Genomic DNA, 24,480 nt, shown 5'->3' with positions numbered 1-24,480 from the left:
AGACCGTGCAGACAGCCGTAAACGGCGCTGCAAGGCCAAAAAACCCTCCTCTAGGTTATCCTATATAGTGTTTTTCCACTATTTAGCTGGATACGAGTGGAAAGACACTAATAGGAATTTTTTTTTTCAAATTTTAAACAGGCTGCACTATTTGAAAAAAAGGAAAATTTTTCTCAAGGTATGAGCCAGTAACGAACCCTGAGCTGAATCCAACCGGCTATGGCTGCACACAGACTACAGGGCGAGCTGGGCTCACACGGAGACCGTGCAGACAGCCGTAAACGGCGCTGCAAGGCCCAAAAACCCCCCTCTAGGTTATCCTATGTAGTGTTTTTCCACAATAGAGCTGGAGACTGGTGGAAAAACACTAATAGGAAATTTGAGAAAAAATGTGCAGCAGGCTGCACTAAGAGCAAAAAAGAACAACTGTGTGAGGCAGTGTGAACCCCCCCTGAGCTGAATACAACCGGGTATATGGCTGCACACAGACTACAGAGTGAGCTGCACACACACACACACAGAGACCTTGCAGAACGCTGTTAAAACAGCGCTGCAAGGCAAGAGCAAGGTGAACAGTGAAGAACACACAGCGTTTTGCTAAATTAGCCTTTGGAAAGGAAAATAAAGCAATTAGCTAGCTCAACTGGCCCTCAGTTAGAACACAGCGTCCTGTCCCTAACTGAAATCACAGCAGAGTGAGCGCAAAATGGCGGCAGCGCTTTTTTATAGTGCAGAGTGACATCATTTCAGCAGCCAATCCAAGCCTTGCCAGTACTTACATGCCCACCATGCTAAACAGGATGTGCCCACACTTTCATTCATTCCTCATTGGCTGCTGCGTTCAATTTGAATTCTGGGAACTTCCGATTCCGGTATCCGATACGCGGGAAGTATCGGAATTCAGTATCGGAATTCCGATACCGCAAATATCGGCCGATACCCGATACTTGCGGTATCGGAATGCTCAACACTAATGACGATGCATACAGGCAGTTACAGGCTATCCATAATACAGGGGTTCTCAACCAATAACCACATGTTTACATTTGTTAGAGAGAGATAATATGTAAATGAGTAACCCCAAATGAGAAACATATATATATATATATATATATATATATATATATATATAGGTGAGCTACATGTAATAATAACCAGACAACTCCTTTACTCCGTGTATAAGACGTGCCAGAGACCCATGATATATATATATATATATATATATATATATGGGTGAGCTACATGTAATAATAACCAGACAACTCCTTTACTCCGTGTATAAGACGTGCCAGAGACCCATGACACAGATCCAAAGTGAATATGCACATAAAATCATAGGAGGGGAAATGCTGGATTGAGTAAAGTCTCACCCATTAGGATAGCACTAGGCACTGCTCCGATACCCCAACGCGCGTTTTGCTGCTTCCTCAGGGGGCAGTGTGCAAAAGTGCCAGGCCACAAGTTTATATATCCCACTCTGGGCCGGGTAGCCAATCATCGGCAGTGAGTATGATCGTATCTGGCCGCGTCCAGTGAGCATATGGGGCAGAGCCACACAACCGCATGACATCACATCCGGCGTCACAAGGCATAATGGTAAGTTACCATAGGGGTGCTCTAGGTAATGCTACTTTCCCATTTCTGTCTTTATAAAGACGTCGCAATGCGTCGTTCTGTGCAAAAAACGCATCCTGCAAAGTTGCCCGCAGGATGCGTTTTTGCACATAGACTTGTACTACCGATGCATCGCAACGAATGGACACACATTCCATATGTCGTGCACTGGATGCGTTGGTAAGTGGCGGACCGTCGTCACAAAAAACATTCAATGTAACGTTATCTTGTGCGACGTGTCCGCCATTTCCGACCGCGCATGCGCGGACGGAACTCTGCCCCATCCTCCCCGCTCATCACAATGGGCTGCGGATGCATTGTAAAACTGCATCCGCTACCCACGTTGTGCTAAATTTAGCACAATGTCCGTTGGTATGTCGGGCCGACGGTTTGCGACGGCCCCGTACCGAAGGAAATGTGAAAGTATCCTAACTGTGCTATTTTATGCAGAAATGAGTACAGGCTGGAAGAAGTGACAGCGGTTTGTACTGGATGAAAAAGAAAAGCAAAGATGGACTTCAGCTAGAGATGTCCCTGGTGAGTCAGTGTGATACCTGTACACTGACACTATATACAGAGCTCATGTGTATAATGCCACCAGTGATCCCTGTATTACCTGTACACTGACACTATATACTGTATACTATATACAGAGCTCCTGTGCATAATGTCAATGGTGATCCCTGCATTACCTGCACACTTACACTATATACAGAGCTCCTGTGTAAAATGTCACCAGTGATCACTGTATTACCTGTACACTGACAGTAAATACAGAGTTCCTGTATACAATGACACTTAGTATTGTGTTTTTTTTAAATTAATGATCAGTATTGTAGTATTCAGACACTAAGCAGAGGTAATATGTGGTCTGGTCATGGTGTGTCAGTATTTGTTCCTTGAATGTGGCATTATTCGGTCACTATGTGGTAGTAATATATGGTCTGGTCATGGTGTGATAATATTTGTCCCTTGTATGTGGAATTAATGGTTGTTTAAAAAAAATTAAATATATGTCACTCATTCTCTTAAAGTAAAATGAATAAAAATATATCTATTTTTAATAATTTATTTAGAGCAGAGTAGGGCCCGGCCGAAAGAGTCTACCGTGTTGTGGAGTCAGCTTTAAAATTCTTCTGGCCAGAACAAAAACTGCTGGTTATGAATGTGATCTGGTGTTTGATGGGAACTGTTAACTCCTTAACCCCCAAGGGTGGTTTGCACGTTAATGACAGGGCCAATTTTTACAATTCTGACCACTGTCCTTTATGAGGTTATAACTCTGGAACAATTCAATGGATCCTGATGATTCTGACACGTTTTTCTCGTGATGTATTGTACTTCATGATAGTGGTAACATTTCTTTGATATTACTTGCGTTTATTTGTGAAAAAAATGGAAATTTGGCAACAATTTTGAAAATTTCGCAATTTTCCAACTTTGAATTATGCCTTTAAATCACAGAGATATGTCACACAAAATACTTAATAAGTAACATTTCCCACATGTCTACTTTACATCAGCACAATTTTGGAACAAAATTTTTTTGTTAGGTAGTTATAAGGGTTAAAAATTGACCAGCAATTTCTCATTTTTACATCACCATTTTTTTTAAGGACCACATCACATTTCAAGTCATTTTGAGGATCTACAGAAAATAACCAAGTATGACACCATTCTAAAAACTGCACCCCTCAAGGTGCTCAAAACCACATTCAAGAATTTTTTTAACCCTTCAGGTGTTTCACAGGAATTTTTAGAATGTTTAAAAAAAATGAACATTTAAATTTTTTTCACAAAAAAATTATTTCAGCTCCAATTTGTTTTATTTTACCAAGGGTAACAGGAGAAATTGGATCCCAAAAATGGTTGTACAATTTGTCCTAAGTACGCTGATACCCCATATGTGGGAGATAACCACTGTTTGGGCGCATGACAGAACTCGGAAGGGAAGGAGCGCCGTTTGACTTTTCAATGCAAAATTGACTGGAATTGAGATCGGATTTGTCGCATTTGGAGAGCCCCTGATATGCCTAAACATTGAAACTTCCCACAAGTGACACCATTTTGGATAGTAGACCCCCTAAGACTTATCTAGATTTGTGGTGAGCGCTTTGACCCACCAAGTGCTTCACAGAAGTTTATAATGTAGAGCTGTAAAAATAAAAAATCATATTTTTTCACAAAAATGAAATTTCCTTCCCCCCCAATTTTTTATTTTCCCAACGGTACCAGAAGAAATTGGACCACAAAATTTGTTGTACAATTTTTCCTGAGTATGTCGATACCCCATATGTGGGGGTTAACCACTGTTTGGGTGCATGGTAGATTTCGGAAGGGAAGGAGCGCCGTTTGACTTTTCGATGCAAAATTGACTGGAATTGAGATGGGATGCCATGTCGCGTTTGGAGAGCCACTGATGGGCCTAAACATTGAAACCCCCCACAAGTGACCCCATATTGGAAACTAGACTCCCAAATGAACTTATCTAGATGTGTTGTGAGAACTTTAAACCCCCAAGTCTTTCATTACAGTTTATAATGCAGAGGCGTGAAAATAAAAAATCTTTTTTTCCACAAAAATTATTTTTTAACCCCCAGTCTTGTTTTTTTCCAAGGGTAAAAGGAGAAATTGAACCTGAAAAAATTGTTGTTCATTTTGTCCTGAGTACACTGATACCCCATATGTTGGGGTAAAACCCCTGTTTGGGTGCACAGGAGAGCTCAGAAGGGAAGGAGCACTGTTTTACTTTTTCAACGCAGAATTGTCTGGAATTGAGATCAGACGCCATGTCGCATTTGGAGAGCCACTGATGTGCGTAAACAGTGGAAATCCCCGAATTCTAACTGAAACCCAATCCAAACACACCCCTAACCCTAATCCCAATCCTAACCATAACCCTAGCAACACCCCTAACCAGAACATGCCCCTAGCCCTAATCCAAACCAAACCCCTAACCCCAACACACCCCTAACCCTAATCCCAACCTTAATTCCAACCGTAAATGTAATCCAAACCCTAGCTTTAGCCCTAACCCTAACTTTAACTCCAACCCAAGCTTCAGCTCCAACCCTAACCGTAACCCTAACTGTAGCCCTAACCCTAGTTTTAGCCTTAACCTTAACTCTAAATTTAGCCCCAACCCTAACCCTAACTTTGGCCCCAACCCTAACTGTAGCCCCAACCCTAACTTTAGCCCCAACTCTAACCCTAACCCTAACTTTAGTTCCAACCCTTGGATCACATCGCGTTGCTCCGAAGGTCTCAGGGAAGCATGCTTCCCTGTGCCGCCAGAATGCTGTGATCATCTTTAATCGCAGTGTGTTGGGTGTTAATGTGCCGGGAGCGGTCAGTGACTGCTCCTGGCACATAGTGCCGGATGTCAGCTGTTATAACCCCCGTGAGCATGGCTGATCGACCATGACGTACTATCCCGTCACTGGGAATTAAGTCCCAGGTCACCTCGACGGGATGGTACGTCATATCAGTTTAAGGGGTTAATATCTGATTGGTGAGGATGTGGTGGAGAAGTTGAGTTTTTCCAAGAGTGAGCGGTGGAATGGTGGAGGCAGAGCTGGTGTGAGCCTGGGCGGAGTCTCAAGGGAACCCAAAAATTTTGCCAGTATGGGGCCCTGAAATTCCTAGTGGAAACCCTGGTCTGTCTCATAAGCTGCAGATGGCAGCCTCCTGAGACATCAGTCTGCTCATGCAGGCAGTGTAATGACATTATTGCCTCATGCCGCTCTGCGGACCGGAAGAGAAAATAGAGTCTGCAGTGCCGTGAATCTGGATGAGGTGAGTATAAACTTCATTATTTTTAAGATGGAGATCTGGGGCCATCACACTATATATATGGGGAGAACTGGGACCATCATACTAGATATGTGGGGAGAACTGGGGCCATCATACTCTATATATGGGAGAATTGGGGCCATCATACTAGATACTGTATATGGGGAAAACTGGGGCCATTATACTATATATATGGGCAACTGGTGCCATCATTCTAGATATGTTGGGAGAACTGGGGCCATCATACTATATATATGGGGAGAACTGGGGCCATCATACTATATATATGGGAGAACTGGGGCTATTATACTATATGTATATGGGGAGAACTGGGGCATCGCACTATATATACTATATATGTGGGGCTCTGGGGACCATCATACTGTACTATATATGTGGGGCAGTGGGATGCTTTCATACTATATGTATATATATTGGGACCATCATATGGGGGCTGTTGGGGCACCATATTCCATATAGGGGGCTGTAGGAATATGATACTATATATTGAGGGGGTGCGGGGTTATCATACTATATATAGAGAGCTGTGAGGTACATAATATCGCAATTAGACAGCTGTAGGGGACCATCATACTATATATAGGGGGTTTTGGAGACATACTATTTGTGAGGAGCTATATTATATGGTATATAGAAAACTGTAAAGCCTCATACTATATATAGGAGGCAGTGGGGGACATCATATTGCATATTCCATATCTATGTACCAGCCTGTTTTTAAAGCCTGTTATCTCTGCTGTTTTAATGCAATGGCCAGAGATAAGCAGGAAAAAGGAGGGTCACCGCAACTCATGGGCCACTGTCTTGTGATTGCCCCCATTCTGAAAAGTGCCAGCCCCTGATTCTAACTGACTTCCAATTGAACTTGCTTGAAAGGGGTCTGACTCTTTACACTTCATTTCATCTAGACCCATTCAAGACGGTGAAAGATATGCACCTCTTCGCTAGAGAGTTAGTCTTCAAAAAATTGCACCATAGTACAAAGCTGCATGACATTCTCAACTAGCTGGGAGAGAGAAACGCTTCAAGCACTAGAGTCCATAGCAGAGAAAAAACACAACTAAGGTGAGTAGTTTTCCCTCCAGTCTATTTAGCTAATCCAAAAAATTCCTCTCCCTCATTTACCCAGCAGTGGAGGTATTTACCAGACTAATGACTATGGACATTTAAACACTCACAATTCGCCCTTTTTGGAAGACAAATTTAAGGTAGAGAGAATGGTACTGGCTGAACTTGAATCCATTACAAAGGAGGCAATTTGGTAATTTGGCACCAACTCAACTCTATGAAAAACAGGACAATAAACTACTTAATGGCTCCCATTGTTGCAAAAAATTACTTGCTAATCCTCTCACTTGTTTTTAGGCTGAACTGTCTTTATCCTGGAAAAAGCTTTTGATCAAGGAATTATCCCCAAGAAAATGCTGGACACCATCAATAATTTCCATCCACGTCTTACAACTCTGTACCTTATTCCAAAACTATACAAGAATCCATGGACCCTCCAGGTAGACCGATTGTTGCAGGGAACTGGGGCCTTTTGGAAAGAAGTTTGGATGTCATTCACTACTATTTGAAGCCTTTGGTGTCCACTTTGCCTTCTTTTTATCCAAGATACCACAGCAGCTCTTCGGAGATTAAGCCACCTTTATCTTCAAGAACATGAAATTATGGTGACTGCTGATGTCGAAGCATTCTATGCATTAATAAGGCATGAGGGTGGCTTAAAAGTGGCAGCATGGTGTCTAAATCAAATACAGTGGGGCAAAAAAGTATTTAGTCAGTCAGCAATAGTGCAATTTCCACCACTTAAAAAGATGAGAGCCGTCTGTAATTTACATCATAGGTAGACCTCAACTATGGGAGACAAACTGAGAAAAAAAAATCCAGAAAATCACATTGTCTGTTTTTTTTTAACATTTTATTTGCATATTATGGTGGAAAATAAGTATTTGGTCAGAAACAAACAATCAAGATTTCTGGCTCTCACAGACCTGTAACTTCTTCTTTAAGAGTCTCCTCTTTCCTCCACTCATTACCTGTAGTAATGGCACCTGTTTAAACTTGTTATCAGTATAAAAAGACACCTGTGCACACCCTCAAACAGTCTGACTCCAAACTCCACTATGGTGAAGACCAAAGAGCTGTCAAAGGACACCAGAAACAAAATTGTAGCCCTGCACCAGGCTGGGAAGACTGAATCTGCAATAGCCAACCAGCTTGGAGTGAAGAAATCAACAGTGGGAGCAATAATTAGAAAATGGAAGACATACAAGACCACTGATAATCTCCCTCGATCTGGGGCTCCACGCAAAATCCCACCCCGTGGGGTCAGAATGATCACAAGAACGGTGAGCAAAAATCCCAGAACCACGCGGGGGGACCTAGTGAATGAACTGCAGAGAGCTGGGACCAATGTAACAAGGCCTACCATAAGTAACAAACTATGCCACCATGGACTCAGATCCTGCAGTGCCAGACGTGTCCCACTGCTTAAGCCAGTACATGTCCGGGCCCGTCTGAAGTTTGCTAGAGAGCATTTGGATGATCCAGAGGAGTTTTGGGAGAATGTCCAATGGTCTGATGAAACCAAACTGGAACTGTTTGGTAGAAACACAACTTGTCGTGTTTGGAGGAAAAAGAATACTGAGTTGCATCCATCAAACACCATACCTACTGTAAAGCATGGTGGTGGAAACATCATGCTTTGGGGCTGTTTCTCTGCAAAGGGGCCAGGACGACTGATCCGGGTACATGAAAGAATGAATGGGGCCATGTATCGTGAGATTTTGAGTGCAAACCTCCTTCCATCAGCAAGGGCATTGCAGATGAAACGTGGCTGGGTCTTTCAACATGACAATGATCCAAAGCACACCGCCAGGGCAATGAAGGAGTGGCTTCGTAAGAAGCATTTCAAGGTCCTGGAGTGGCCTAGCCAGTCTCCAGATCTCAACCCAATAGAAAACCTTTGGAGGGAGTTGAAAGTCTGTGTTGCCAAGCGAAAAGCCAAAAACATCACTGCTCTAGAGGAGATCTGCATGGAGGAATGGGCCAACATACTAACAACAGTGTGTGGCAACCTTGTGAAGACTTACAGAAAACGTTTGACCTCTGTCATTGCCAACAAAGGATATATTACAAAGTATTGAGATGAAATTTTGTTTCTGACCAAATACTTATTTTCCACCATAATATGCAAATAAAATGTTAAAAAAACAGACAATGTGATTTTCTGGATTTTTTTTCTCAGTTTGTCTCCCATAGTTGAGGTCTACCTATGATGTAAATTACAGACGCCTCTCATCTTTTTAAGTGGTGGAACTTGCACTATTGCTGACTGACTAAATACTTTTTTGCCCCACTGTAGATTGTAGTCGGACTTGGTTGAATTACTTTTGACCCTCCTGGAATATTTCCTAAAGCACAAAGTTTTCACCTTCAATAGAAATATGTATCTACAATTACAAGAGATGACTATGGTGGCCTCTCGTGCCCCCTCATATGCCAACTTTTTTAGGTGCATGGGAAAAAGCACATATTCCAGGAGGAAATGATTACAGGTATCGGTCTATTGCAGGGAAGAATGCGCTACATCGATGATGTTTTGATTGTATGGGAGCATACTGCCGAAGGGTTGGAAACTTTGATAAACCCACTTATTAACAACAGTTTGCATATCAAACTAACCTATAAATGGTTATCACCTCCCCTTTGAGAAATCGATCACGTGAAACGTGTGTCAGAGGCCGTGGGAAGGTAACTCTGCAGTCCGTACTAATTATGGGTGAGCATACACTCTGCCTTTCTAATGTGTGCTGCTACTAGGTGCCTCATAGAAGGTAGTACTATTGGATGTTATTGTGCAATAGACACTTAGCACCTGGATATGATTATTTAACTTTAAGCACTTTAATTTGCTCACCCTGGTCATACAACGGACTTGTGCCCTACCCCTAGTGTACCGGTTGTTGTCTCCTCTTTTTTCTTTTTCATCTTGAATTTTTATCTTTATTAGTTGTGATTTTGTCTGTTTTTCTAATGACTTCATAAAAGACTGTGTTTTATTTATCTTTATGGTGTATATATTACTCCTTTTCGCAGGTTTTCATTATGCCCTGGTTGGAGTAACACACTTATCAAAGTACATTATCAATTTATGGGAGAGCCAAATCATGTAATTATGCTCTCAGCTGTTGATATAAGAACATGTTTCTTGATTATTGTGTAAACCTATAAATACAGCAGAGATCTCAAATTCCTTGATCTAAAGATACATGTGTGGTGTAGAGATGGTCAGATAATTACGGACATAAAGAGAAAACCCACAGCAGCCAACTCTTTTCTCCATTCTGAGTTCTCCACCTTAACTCCACGATCCATGGCATTCGAAATTGCCAATTTTGGAGGGCCAAGAGGATTTACTCCTATGGACCTGCTTTCCAAGCCCAAGCTTCCAATCTGGCACATAGATTTGTGGACAGAGGGTACAGCCGTGAACAGATGAAACATGGCTACATAACGGCCAACAAACCCCAAAGGAACAATTAATCTATGGGACTAAGAATAAGAATGCTACAAAAAAGAGGAACTAGTATGCTTCATATCTATTTATAATAACGAGTGGGACCAGTTGACTGTGATTATGAACAAACACTAGAAAGGCCCTATCCTCTCAAAGATTCTTCCCTAGCACCAGCTATGGTAGCCAGATGCTGCAAAAAACTCAAAGATCTGCCTGTCCACAGCTTCTATGATCTAGTTCAGAATACCAACAAAACTACAAAAAGAAATGGCTGTAAGGCCTGCCTGAATCTAACCAAGGCCAAAACGTTTACAGATTTGAATGTTTCCAGGAGTTTGTATATAATTAAACATCTTAACTGTTCATCACATGGAGTCATTTATTATGCAGAATGTCCTTGTTGAAAATTTATATAGCACTTACCACTAGCAAATTGAAAATACAGGTAATAGAGCATTTTTGTGACATCAAGAAAGCAAGAACAGTTGAGGGCTTTACCCTACTCAAGGCAATGTCAAGTCATTTTAAGCAATTTTGTAATTGCAGTTTGAAATATCTTATGATTAAAGGTAATAACCAGGTGGAGATGATGTTTAAAGGAATTGATCTGGGGAAAATGTTGGTGCCAGTGAAGTGTAGGTGGATATACCGCCTGGTGACTCTGACTCCAGAAGGCTTCAATGAGAATTTTGATTTTGGGTTCTTTCTTCTGGATCGTTCCTTTGAGATGGCCAATGCCTTTATGCGTGGAGAACAGATGAAGAAATATTAAAAACTAGAGACTTGGAAAGAAATAACGATGAAATGTAACACAATTACACAATCTGTGAATATTTTTGTGAATGCTGTACTATATACTCCTACATTGCTTTTCTCATGTTTGGCTCCCCCACTTTTTGGAATATACTATTCAAGGAGTCATGAGGATACATTTGGGTTTCATTATATTATTATGACATTAACTCACCCACCCCATTTCTTTCATTTCAATATATGCTACATATATGGGTTTTCTGCCATGTATGAGTTTGTTTTGTGTGGCTATGAGAATGCTTAGATATAGATTAGCATAGACCATTACAGGTGTGTGCTGTTTAGCATAGAATAAAGGGGGGCAGTATTATTATTAATATTGATTTTCAATAGTGTGGATCCTGCTTATAATTCTCAATGAGGATGCTGTTTTTGCCTTGCATCTCTACCCCTCCATTGCACACAGTCTACCTCTCCCTTGCACACAGCAATTATATGTAGGGCACTTTTTGCTTCTATTTACTTCATTTGGGTCATCTATATGCATCATTCTTTTCTCATCTCTTTAGCACTATTTACACTTTGCATCTCCATCTTTATTAATGTGATCTTCTATCATGGGTCATCTTGTACCCCAATGACATGCTGATTAATTTGCACCATATACAATTTTTTTGGTAGTGATCTGACCTATTCTAACATTGTTGTATCGTACTTAGTAATGTGTAGACCACTCTCTATATTTTTAGGATGCTCTGCTTGCTTGCCTCTCATTGACTATTTAATTATAGATACTGTGAAGCAGTGACCGGGGTCATGTTAGAGGGTCACTATGTGTACCCCAGGATACGCATACAAGCATGTTGAGGCTAGGGGAGTGCATTGCAGTCACAAGCATAGCTGTGATTGCAATGCAGAATGAAAGTGAGTGTTAGCTCTGGGCAAGCTATTTGTGCTAGGCAGATTTAAGAAAACCTGCTCTAGGCTTGTATTTTTTAAATGGACTACAGGATGGTAGTGGGGCAATCCGTTTCCTCCCCCAACCCAGGTTTTCCATGTGGCCGACGGCCACAGGTTCTTTGGTAAAAATCCCTGCAGCAGAGGGTTGGGTGTGTCAGTTTTGGTCTTGCAAGCAGACAGAGCAGATGGCTTTGTAGTGCACTACCTGTGTGAGGCAACACAGGGCCAAGTGGAGCCAAGAGGCTGGCACCCTCAGCGTACATGGTGGTACTGTAGCCCATGGCAAAGGTCACAGACTGTCTTTCTTTTTCCTGGCTGCAATCCAGAGGATACAGCGTGCTGTGTACTGTGTGAGTTTTGGACATTAAACACATTTTTGTTTTGAACTTTGCTGGGTCACTGCCTCATCACTGCACAGCATGGATACAGCTGCACTACAATATTGAACATCTGCACATATGTAATTTCCTTATCTTTACCTCCTTAGCACTTTAAGAAATATTATTAAAGCACTGCAAGAATTATATTAAGTTTAATAACTGTGCTATGATTCACATACTGTATGTATGGCCCTTTACATTTTGCATTAATGTATATCCATTCTGTTGTCTAGATGGTTGTGCACACACCCTGTTTGATGTACTCTTATTGATTTCGGGAAGTTCCTCAATGGTGACCTAATGAAGTCTCATTTGCATACAAGAGACAATACAGACGTGCAGTCAACACCAATGAGCAGCCCCTCACTGTTCCCAAAATTATGTGTCAACATAGGATTGATCACCCCTGATGTAAAGTATACCGACCCCATGCAATAGGTCACACCCCCAAATGAAGGGAAATTGAAACAGCATTTAAGCTAGGGACATATAACACCTTACTATTCTCATTGTTTGGTGATTATTTACTGTTGAAGTAATAAAACTGCTTCTAATGATCTTAGTTCATATAATAAGTTCCTATGATATTAATCTATGCCTATTACATAAGTGTACTATGCACTTTATTTTAGATAGGCTGATCTCATATCTGATCTTTAGTAGTGATGGTTATAAGTAGCATTGCTATATTGACTCTGCAGTCTAAGATGCCAATTTAAAGTGGGTAAATCTTTCTGCAATTGTAATAATGCAATGTATTCTCAACAGTGATATATAATATGTAATTTAAAATGGGCACTTGGTAATAGACAGGTAAGTGAACATGATTGTGATAGTGAGCGCAGAGGCTGAGGCCGTGGGCAAGGTGAAACTATGCCTGACACGGGAGCACAAACACACATCATGTCGATCTTGCTTCCTGTCCAACTTTGTAGGGGGCATGGAACACCACACTTGAAGCCAGATTAGTGTGAAAAGGTTGTTGATTGGATAGTAGAAAATGCTTCCAGTCACTTTGCAATCACTTCCATGTCTTGCCCACGGTCCAGTCTCAGTAGCCGTGATACTAGACCACATAATCCTCACCCTTATCCTCCTTCATCCCACCATGCCGAGTGCCCGGAGACAAGTGATCCCACTTGGATACTCTGAAGAGCTTTCACAATTCTATTTATACATTCTGGCCTTTCATCATGTCCATTTCAAGTGTGACATGAGGAGATCACATGTAGTGATGCCCAAATATTTGAACAGCCATGCTTACCAAAAGATGACGGTGGTAAATGCAATTACTGTTGCAAGAGTTGGATAATGATGAGACACAATTGCCAACAAGTGGTGTTGTTACATCAGCAAGTGGGAGGACCAGGGTGTGGAAATGGAAGATGATGTAGTGAATGATGAAGTCCCTGACCCAACCTCGGAATGTTACATGCAGGGCAAGGACAAAGGAACACGGAGGAGGGATTCACAGCACCACAACAGGCGAGAAGATACAATGGGGTGGCCAGAGACACAAGGCAGGCAACTGATCCCCAAAGCACCAACACGGGTGAAGTTGCCCAGCCAAGGGCTAGGCGTTCCCAAGTCTGGCACTTTTTAAAGACAGTCTACTTAACCGAAAAAAGGCCATTTGCAATATCTGCCATGCCAGCATCAGCAGGGGCAGCACAACTACCAGCCTGACCACCACCTGCATTCTCATGCACATGCAAGCAAAGCACCCAGGGTCCAGAAACAGTGTCTGCAGGTGACACCACTGCCTCTCCCCCTGTTCTATATGCATACTAATCCCCTGTCTTTGTTGTAGGTGAAGATGGCTCTCACCTTGTACCTGTCATTGCACACTTGCAACCACCATCAGCAACCAGGTCCACTTCCTTCTCCAGCACATCGTTCGGTTGTCCCTATGCCAGTCCTTGGAATGCAAGGGTAAATACGCAGCCATCCACAGGCTACAGTAATAGATGACCACATTTCCAGACTGATTGCCATGGAAATGTTGCTGTTCAGGCTTGTGGATGCAGAATCTTTCTACAACCTCATGGTGATGGCTATCCCTCAGCACTCATTCCCAAGCTGAAACTATTTTTTCCGGTGTGCAATCTCAGCCTTCCACAAGCATGTGTCCCATAACATCAGATGAGTCCTGAACAATGCTGTGACTGTGAAGTACCAGTTACCTACAGACATGTGGACAAGTTCTTGTGGCCAGGGATGCTACATTTACCTGATGACACACTGGGTGAACATTGTTGAAGCCCAAACCTAGTCGATCCCTGAGACAGAACAAGTGCTACCAACACCAAGGATTGCAGGCCCTGGCTCAATCAGGGTTGCTCCCACCTTCTACAGCAGTTCCTGCACCACCTCCTCACCCTCCATCTCAGAAACATCCACATCGGTCACAAGCTGGAGGCACTCCAGCACTGTTTGGCCAAGCGCCAACAAACTTTGCCGAAGTTAATCTGCTTAGGTGACAAACAGAACACCGCCACGGAAATATTGAAAGGTCTAACAGACCAGACTGATTTGTGGCTCTTGTCCCTGAATCTACAACCAAGCATAATCAGGTGTGAAAATGGCCAAAACCTGGTGGCTAGGGTTGAGCGACTTTTGTTTTTATAGGATCGGGTCGGATTTCACAAAACCCGACTTTTTCAAAAGTCGGGTCGAGTGAAATCGGCCGATCCTATAGAAAAGTCGGGGTCGGGGTCGGCCGAAACACGAAACCCAATGCAGTGCATTGGGTTTCTAATGGTTCCCAGGGTCTGAAGGAGAGGAAACTCTCCTTCAGGCCCTGCGATCCATATTAATGTGTAAAATAAAGAATAAAAATAAAAAATATTGCTATACTCACCCTCGGACGCGCCCTGGTTGTAACCGGGAGCCTTCCTTCCTAAGAATCAGAGCTTGTAGGACCTTTCGATGATGTCGCGGCTTGTGATTGGTCGCATGAGCAGTCACATGGGTGTCACACGACCAATCAGAAGCCGTGGCGTCATCTGTCATGATCCCAATGGCAGGGGATCACAAAAATGACAAGCACAGATACAAACAAGCTCTAGGGCGATGGAACCTGAGCTGACAGCGACCCTAAACCTAACACACAAATAAAAGTAGCCGGGGAACGTGCCTACGATGATCCTAGACGTCTCGCTCCAGCCGAAGATCTAACTTCCCCTATCAGAAGAAACACAGACCTCTCTTGCCTCCAGAGAAATACCCCACAGCAAATAGCAGCCCCCCACATATAATGACGGTGAAATGAGAGGAAAGCACATACGTAGTATGAAAACAGTTTCAGCAAAATGAGGCCCGCTAAAGCTAGATAGGAGAGGATACAAAAGTGAACTGCGCGGTCAGCGAAAAACCCTTCAAAAAACCATCCTGAAATTACTTGAACTCATGTGCCAACTCATGGTACATGAAAAGCAATTTCAGCCCACTAGAGCAACCAGCAGCAGAGAATCACATATCTGCAGGCTGGACTAAAAACCAAATTAAGCAAAACACAAAACAGGAAAATCCAAACTTAGCTTGTCCAGAAGGTTCTAGGAGCAGGGAGCAGAGGTAACAAGACACACTGGATACATTGATAACCGGCGAGGAAATGCCAGCAAAGCCAGGTTAAATAGGAAACTCCCATATGCTGATGGAACAGGTGGAACCCAGAAACCCAGGAAAGACAAGTCACCCAGTACCATCAGTAACCACCAGAGGGAGCCCAAAAACAGAACTCACAACAGTACCCCCCCCTTGAGGAGGGGTCACCGAACCCTCACGAGAACCACCAGGGCGACCAGGATGAGCCCTATGAAAAGCGCGAACCAAATCATCAGCATGTATATCCGAGGCAACCACCCAAGAATTATCCTCCTGACCATAACCCTTCCACTTGACCAAATACTGGAGTTTCCGTCTGGAAACACGAGAATCCAAGATCTTCTCCACAACATACTCCAATTCTCCCTCCACCAGCACTGGAGCAGGAGGCTCAAGCGAAGGAACAACAGGTACCTCATACTTCCGCAACAACGACCGATGGAACACATTATGAATAGCAAACGATGCCGGGAGATCCAAATGAAACGACACAGGGTTAAGAATTTCCAAGATCCTATAGGGACCGATGAACCGAGGCTTGAACTTAGGAGAAGAGACCTTCATAGGAACAAAACGAGAAGACAACCACACCAAGTCACCAACAAGAAGTCGAGGACCCACGCGGCGACGGCGATTAGCAAACTGTTGAGCCTTCTCCTGGGACAACTTCAAATTGTCCACCACATGACTCCAAATCCGATGCAACCTATCCACCACCATGTCCACTCCAGGACAATCAGAAGGTTCCACCTGACCAGAGGAAAAACGAGGATGAAACCACGAATTACAAAAGAAAGGAGAAACCAAGGTAGCAGAACTAGCCCGATTATTAAGGGCAAACTCGGCCAGCGGCAAAAAGGTAACCCAGTCATCCTGATCAGCAGAAACAAAACACCTTAAATAAGTTTCCAAGGTCTGATTAGTTCGTTCAGTCTGGCCATTCGTCTGAGGATGGAATGCAGACGAAAAGGACAAATCAATGCCCATCTTAGCACAGAACGTCCGCCAAAATCTAGACACAAACTGGGATCCCCTGTCAGAAACGATGTTCTCAGGAATCCCATGCAAACGAACCACATTCTGAAAAAACAGAGGGACCAACTCAGAGGAGGAAGGCAACTTAGGCAAGGGTACCAGATGAACCATTTTAGAAAAGCGATCACACACAACCCAGATGACGGACATTTTTTGAGAGACAGGGAGATCCGAAATAAAGTCCATGGAAATGTGCGTCCAAGGCCTCTTCGGGATAGGCAAAGGTGACAACAATCCACTGGCCCGAGAACAGCAAGGCTTAGCCCGAGCGCAAACCTCACAAGACTGCACAAAAGAACGCACATCCCTCGACAAGGAAGGCCACCAAAAAGACCTGGCCACCAAGTCTCTAGTACCAAATATTCCAGGATGACCTGCCAACGCAGAAGAATGGACCTCGGAGATGACTCTACTGGTCCAATTATCCGGAACAAACAGTCTCTCAGGCGGACAACGATCAGGTTTACCCGCCTGAAACTCCTGCAAAGCACGTCGCAAGTCTGGGGAGACAGCAGACAAAATCACCCCATCCCTAAGGATACCAGAGGGCTCAGAATTTCCAAGGGAGTCAGGCACAAAACTCCTAGAAAGAGCATCCGCCTTCACATTCTTTGAACCTGGCAGGTATGAAACCACAAAATTGAAACGAGAGAAAAACAGTGACCAACGAGCCTGTCTAGGATTCAGACGCCTGGCAGACTCAAGGTAAATCAAATTTTTGTGATCAGTCAAGACCACCACACGATGTCTAGCACCCTCTAGCCAATGACGCCACTCCTCAAATGCCCACTTCATGGCCAAAAGTTCCCGATTACCAACATCATAATTCCGCTCAGCCGGCGAAAACTTTCTAGAAAAAAACGCGCATGGCTTCATCACTGAGCCATCGGAGCTTCTCTGTGACAAAACCGCCCCCGCTCCAATCTCGGAAGCATCAACCTCAACCTGAAAAGGGAGCGAAACATCTGGCTGACGCAACACAGGAGCAGAAGAAAACCGGCGCTTAAGTTCCTTAAAGGCCTCCACAGCCGCAGGAGACCAATTAGCAACATCAGCACCCTTCTTAGTCAAATCCGTCAAAGGCTTAACAACACTAGAAAAATTAGTTATAAAACGACGATAGAAATTAGCAAAACCCAAGAACTTCTGTAGACTCTTAAGAGATGCAGGCTGCGTCCAGTCACAAATAGCCTGAACCTTGACGGGATCCATCTCAATAGTAGAAGGGGAAAAAATATACCCCAAGAAAGAAATCTTCTGGACTCCAAAGAGACACTTTGAGCCTTTTACAAACAAGGAATTGGCCCGCAGGACCTGAAACACCTTCCTGACCTGCTGAACATGAGACTCCCAGTCATCAGAAAAAACCAAAATATCATCCAAATACACAATCATAAATTTATCCAGATATTCACGGAAAATATTGTGCATAAAGGACTGGAAGACTGAAGGAGCATTAGAAAGTCCAAAAGGCATTACCAAATACTCAAAATGGCCCTCAGGCGTATTAAATGCGGTTTTCCACTCATCACCTTGCTTTATTCGTATAAGATTATACGCACCCCGAAGATCAATCTTAGTGAACCATTTAGCCCCCTTAATGCGAGCAAACAAATCAGTCAACAATGGCAAAGGATACTGATATTTTACGGTAATCTTATTCAAAAGACGATAATCTATACAAGGCCTCAAGGAACCATCTTTTTTGGCCACGAAAAAAAAACCTGCTCCCAAAGGGGACAAAGATGGACGGATATGTCCCTTTTCCAAGGACTCCTTAACATAATCCCGCATAGCAGTATGCTCTGGCACTGACAGATTGAACAAACGACCTTTAGGAAATTTACTGCCTGGAATTAAATTTATAGCACAATCGCAATCCCTGTGAGGAGGAAGCGAACTGAGCTTAGGCTCCTCAAAAACATCCCGATAGTCAGACAAAAACAAAGGAATCTCAGAAGGAGTAGATGAAGCGATAGAAATCGGAGGTGCATCATCATGAACCCCCTGACAACCCCAGCTTAACACAGACATTGATTTCCAGTCAAGGACTGGATTATGAGTTTGTAACCATGGCAGACCAAGTACTAGAACATCATGCAAATTATACAGTGCCAGGAAGCGAATCACCTCCTGATGAACGGGAGTCATACGCATGGTCACTTGTGTCCAGTACTGAGGTTTATTCATAGCCAAAGGTGTAGAGTCAATTCCCTTCAAAGGAATAGGGACTTCCAGAGGCTCCAGACTAAACCCACAGCGATTGGCAAATGACCAATCCATAAGACTCAGGGCAGCGCCTGAATCCACATAGGCATCGACGGAAATGGATGATAATGAACAAATCAGAGTCACAGACAGAATGAACTTAGACTGTAAAGTACTAATGGCAACAGACTTATCAACCTTTTTTGTGCGTTTAGAGCATGCTGATATAACATGAGCTGAATCACCACAATAAAAGCACAACCCTTTTTTCCGCCTATACTTTTGCCGTTCACTTCTGGACTGAATTCTATCACATTGCATTATCTCAGGTGACGGTTCAGACGACACCGCCAAATGATGCACAGGTTTGTGCTCCCGTAAACGCCGATCAATCTGAACAGCCATAGTCATAGACTCATTCAGACCAGCAGGCGCAGGGAACCCCACCATAACATCTTTAATGGCCTCAGAAAGGCCATCTCTAAACTTTGCAGCCAGAGCGCACTCATTCCACTGAGTAAGTACCGACCACTTCCGAAATTTTTGACAATAAATTTCTGCTTCATCTTGCCCCTGAGAGAGGGCCAACAAAGCTTTTTCAGCCTGAATCTCTTGGTTAGGTTCCTCATAGAGCAAACCCAATGCCAGAAAAAACGCATCCGCATTAAGCAACGCAGGGTCCCCTGGTGCCAATGCAAATGCCCAATCCTGAGGGTCACCCCGCAGGAAAGATATAATTATCTTGACTTGCTGAGCAGGGTCTCCAGAGGAGCGAGATTTCAAAGAAAGAAACAACTTGCAATTGTTCCTAAAATTCAGAAAACTAGATCTATCTCCAGAAAAAAACTCTGGGACAGGAATTCTAGGTTCAGACATAGGAGCATGTACAACAAAATCCTGTATATCTTGAACCTTAGCGGCAAGATTATTCAGGCTGGAAGCCAAACTCTGGACGTCCATGATAAACAGCTGAGATCAGAGCCATTCAAAGATTAAGAGGAGGAGGAAGTAGCCAGGCTGCAATAAGGCTAGGCAGCAAACTCTGAGGGAAAGGGGAAGAAAAAAAAAAAAAAAAAAAAAAACTTCCTCAGACTACTTATCCTCCTACTTCAGCCAATACAATTAACACTTTGTGGGCCGGTTATACTGTCATGATCCCAATGGCAGGGGATCACAAAAATGACAAGCACAGATACAAACAAGCTCTAGGGCGATGGAACCTGAGCTGACCGCGACCCTAAACCTAACACACAAATAAAAGTAGCCGGGGAACGTGCCTACGATGATCCTAGACGTCTCGCTCCAGCCGAAGATCTAACTTCCCCTATCAGAAGAAACACAGACCTCTCTTGCCTCCAGAGAAATACCCCACAGCAAATAGCAGCCCCCCACATATAATGACGGTGAAATGAGAGGAAAGCACATACATAGTATGAAAACAGTTTCAGCAAAATGAGGCCCGCTAAAGCTAGATAGGAGAGGATACAAAAGTGAACTGCGCGGTCAGCGAAAAACCCTTCAAAAAACCATCCTGAAATTACTTGAACTCATGTGCCAACTCATGGTACATGAAAAGCAATTTCAGCCCACTAGAGCAACCAGCAGCAGAGAATCACATATCTGCAGGCTGGACTAAAAACCAAATTAAGCAAAACACAAAACAGGAAAATCCAAACTTAGCTTGTCCAGAAGGTTCTAGGAGCAGGGAGCAGAGGTAACAAGACACACTGGATACATTGATAACCGGCGAGGAAATGCCAGCAAAGCCAGGTTAAATAGGAAACTCCCATATGCTGATGGAACAGGTGGAACCCAGAAACCCAGGAAAGACAAGTCACCCAGTACCATCAGTAACCACCAGAGGGAGCCCAAAAACAGAACTCACAACAGTCATCGAAAGGTCCTTCAAGAGCTGATTCTTAGGAAGGAAGGCTGCGGGTTAGAACCAGGGCGCGTCCGAGGGTGAGTATATACCTGTTAGGCATATACTCACCCTCGGACGCGCCCTGGTTCTAACCCGCAGCCTTCCTTCCTAAGAATCAGCGCTTGAAGGACCTTTCGATGATGTCACGGCTTCTGATTGGTCGCGTGACGCCCATGTGACTGCTCACGCGACCAATCACAAGCCGCGACGTCATCGAAAGGTCCTACAAGCGCTGATTCTTAGGAAGGAAGCCTCCCGGTTACAACCAGGGCGCGTCCGAGGGTGAGTATAGCAATATTTTTTATTTTTATTCTTTATTTTACACTTAAATCTGAATTCCGATACCAATTCCCGATATCTTAAACATATCGGGAATCGGTATCGGAATTCCGATTCCAGTTCAGAAGATCGCCAACTTCATGGCCGAACCCACACAGGGGTCGGGTCGGGTTTCATGAAACCCGACTTTGCCAAAAGTCGGCGACTTCTGAAAATGGCCGACCTGTTTTGCTCAACCCTACTGGTGGCAGCTCTGAAGCTTGGCAACCTTGCACATGTACCATGCTTGGCCCACTTGCTCAACTTATTGGTTTAGCAATTTCTCAAAACTTATCCAGATGTGCCTAAGCTTCTTGTGAAAGCAAACCACATCTGTGCCAATTTACACAACTTAGTCCTAGCAGTGCTTCAGCAGTGTTTGCGTTTCCAGCTCACCAAATGGTGTGTGATATCACAACGTGTTGAAACTCAAAGTCACAGTGGGTACGGAAAGTATTCATACCCTTTAAATTGTTCACTATTTGTTTAACTGCAGCCATTTGTTAAATTCAAAAAAGTTCATTTTTTTCTCATTAATTTATACTCTGCACGCTATCTTGACTGGAAGAAACAGAAATGTAGTAATATTTGCAAAGTTGTTAAAAAAGAAAAACTGAAATATCACGTGGTCATAAGCATTCAGACCCTTTCCTCAGTATAGAGTAGAAGCACACTTTTGAGCTAGTATAGCGATGAATCTTCTTGGAAATGATGCAACAAGTTTTTCGCACCTGGATTTGGGGATCCTCTGCCATTCTTCCTTGCAGATCATCTCCAGTTGCATCAGGTTGGATGGTGAACATTGGTGGACAGCCATATTCTGGTTTCTCCAGAGATGCTCAATTGGGTTTAGGTCAGGGCTCTGACAGGGCCAGTCAAGAATGGTCATGGATTTCTTTTGAAACCACTTCTTTGTTATTTTAGCTGTGTGCTCAGGGTCATTGTCTTGTTGGAAGGCGAACCTTTGGCCAAGTCTGAGGTTCAGAGAACTCTGAAAGAGGATTTCTGTACTTGGCTGCATTCATGTTTCCTTCAATGACAAGCAGTCATCCTGTCAGTGTGGCTGAAAAACACCCCCATAAAATGATGCTGCAACCACAATGTTTCACTTGTTGGGATTGTATTGGGCAGGTGATGAGCAGTGCCTGGTTTTCTCCACACATACCACTTAGAATTATCATCCAACACGTCTGTCTTCATCTCATCAGATCAAAGAATCTTATTTCTCATAGTCTGGGGGTCCTTCATTTTTTTTTTTTAGCAAACTCTATGCGGGCTTTCATGTGTCTTGCACAGAGGAGAGGCTTCCATTGGGCCACTCTGCCATAAAGGCCCAACTGTTGGAGTTCTGCAGTGATAGTTGACTTTGTGGAACTTTCTCCCATCCCCCTACTGCATCTCTGTAGCTCAGCCACAGTGATCTTGGGGTTCTTCTTTACCTCTCTTACCAAGGCTCTTCTCCCACGATTGCTCAGTTTGGCTGGATGGTCTAGAATGACTTTTGGTGATCCCAAACTTCTTCCATTTAAGGATTATGGATGCCACTGTGCTCTTAGGAACCTTGAGTACTTCAGAAATTCTGTTGTAACCTTGGCCAGAAGTGTGCCTTGCCACAATTCTGTCTCTCTTTCCTTGGCCATTTCCTTTGATTTCATGATTCTCATTTGGTCTGACATGCACTGTGAGCTGTAAGGTCTTACAGTGCCTGCAAGTAGTATTCAACCCCCTGCACATTTAGCAGGTTTACACATTTGGAATTAACTTGGCATTGTGACATATGGACTGTAGATCAGCCTGGAAGTGTGAAATGCACTGCAGCAAAAAAGAATGTTATTTATTTGGTTATTTTTTTTTTTAAATTGTGAAAAGTCTTTTCAGAGGGTCATTTATTATTCAACCCCTCAACCTACCAGAATTCTGTTTGGTTCCCCTAAAGTATTAAGAAGTAGTTCAGGCACAAAGAACAATGAGCTTCACATGTTTGGATTAATTATCTCTTTTTCCAGCCTTTTCTGACTATTTAAGACCCTCCCCAAACTTGTGAACAGCACTCATACATGGTCAACATGGGAAAGACAAAGGAGCATTCCAAGGCCATCAGAGACAAGATCGTGGAGGGTCACAAGGCTGGCAAGGGGTATAAAACCCTTTCCAAGGAGTTGGGCCTACCTGTCTCCACTGTTGGGAGCATCATCCGGAAGTGGAAGGCTTATGAAACTACTGTTAGCCTTCCACGGCCTGGACAGCCTTTGAAAGTTTCCTCCCGTGCCAAGGCCAGGCTTGTCCGAAGAGTCAAGGCTAACCCAAGGACAACAAGGAAGGAGCTCCGGGAAGATCTCATGGCAGTGGGGACATTGGTTTCAGTCAATACCATAAGTAACGTACTCCACGCAATGGTCTCCGTTCCAGACGAGCCCGTAAGGTACCTTTACTTTCAAAGCGTCATGTCAAGGCTCGTCTACAGTTTGCTCATGATCACTTGGAGGACTCTGAGACTGACTGGTTCAAGGTTCTCTGGTCTGATGAGACCAAGATCGAGATCTTTGGTGCCAACCACACACGTGACGTTTGGAGACTAGATGGCACTGCATACGACCCCAAGAATACCATCCCTACAGTCAAGCATGGTGGTGGCAGCATCATGCTGTGGGGCTGTTTCTCAGCCAAGGGGCCTGGCCATCTGGTCCGCATCCATGGGAGGATGGATAGCACGGCCTACCTGGAGATTTTGGCCAAGAACCTCCACTCCTCCATCAAGGATCTTAAGATGGGTCATCATTTCATCTTCCAACAAGACAACGACCCAAAGCACACAGCCAAGAAAACCAAGGCCTGGTTCAAGAGGCAAAAAATCAAGGTGTTGCAGTGGCCTAGTCAGTCTCCTGACCTTAACCCAATTGAAAACTTGTGGAAGGAGCTCAAGATTAAAGTCCACATGAGACACCCAAAGAACCTAGATAACTTGGAGAAGATCTGCATGGAGGAGTGGGCCAAGATAACTCCAGAGACCTGTGCCGGCCTGATCAGGTCTTATAAAAGACGATTATTAGCTGTAATTGCAAACAAAGGTTATTCCACAAAATATTAAACCTAGGGGTTGAATAATAATTGACCCACACTTTTATGTTTAAAATTTATAAAAATTTAACTGAGCAACAAAACTTTTTGGTTTGTAAGATTTATGCATCTGTTAATAAATCCTGCTCTTGTTTGAAGTTTGAAGGCTCTAACTTATTTGCATCTTATTAAACCTGCTAAATCTGCAGGGGGTTGAATACTACTTGTAGGCACTATATATAGAGAGGTGTGTGCCTTTCCAAATCAAGTCCTATCAGTTTAATTAAACA

Source organism: Ranitomeya imitator, chromosome 8 (assembly GCF_032444005.1).
Source record: "Ranitomeya imitator isolate aRanImi1 chromosome 8, aRanImi1.pri, whole genome shotgun sequence".
Lineage (NCBI taxonomy): Eukaryota > Metazoa > Chordata > Amphibia > Anura > Dendrobatidae > Ranitomeya > Ranitomeya imitator.
Note: the sequence above shows the minus strand (reverse complement) of the source record.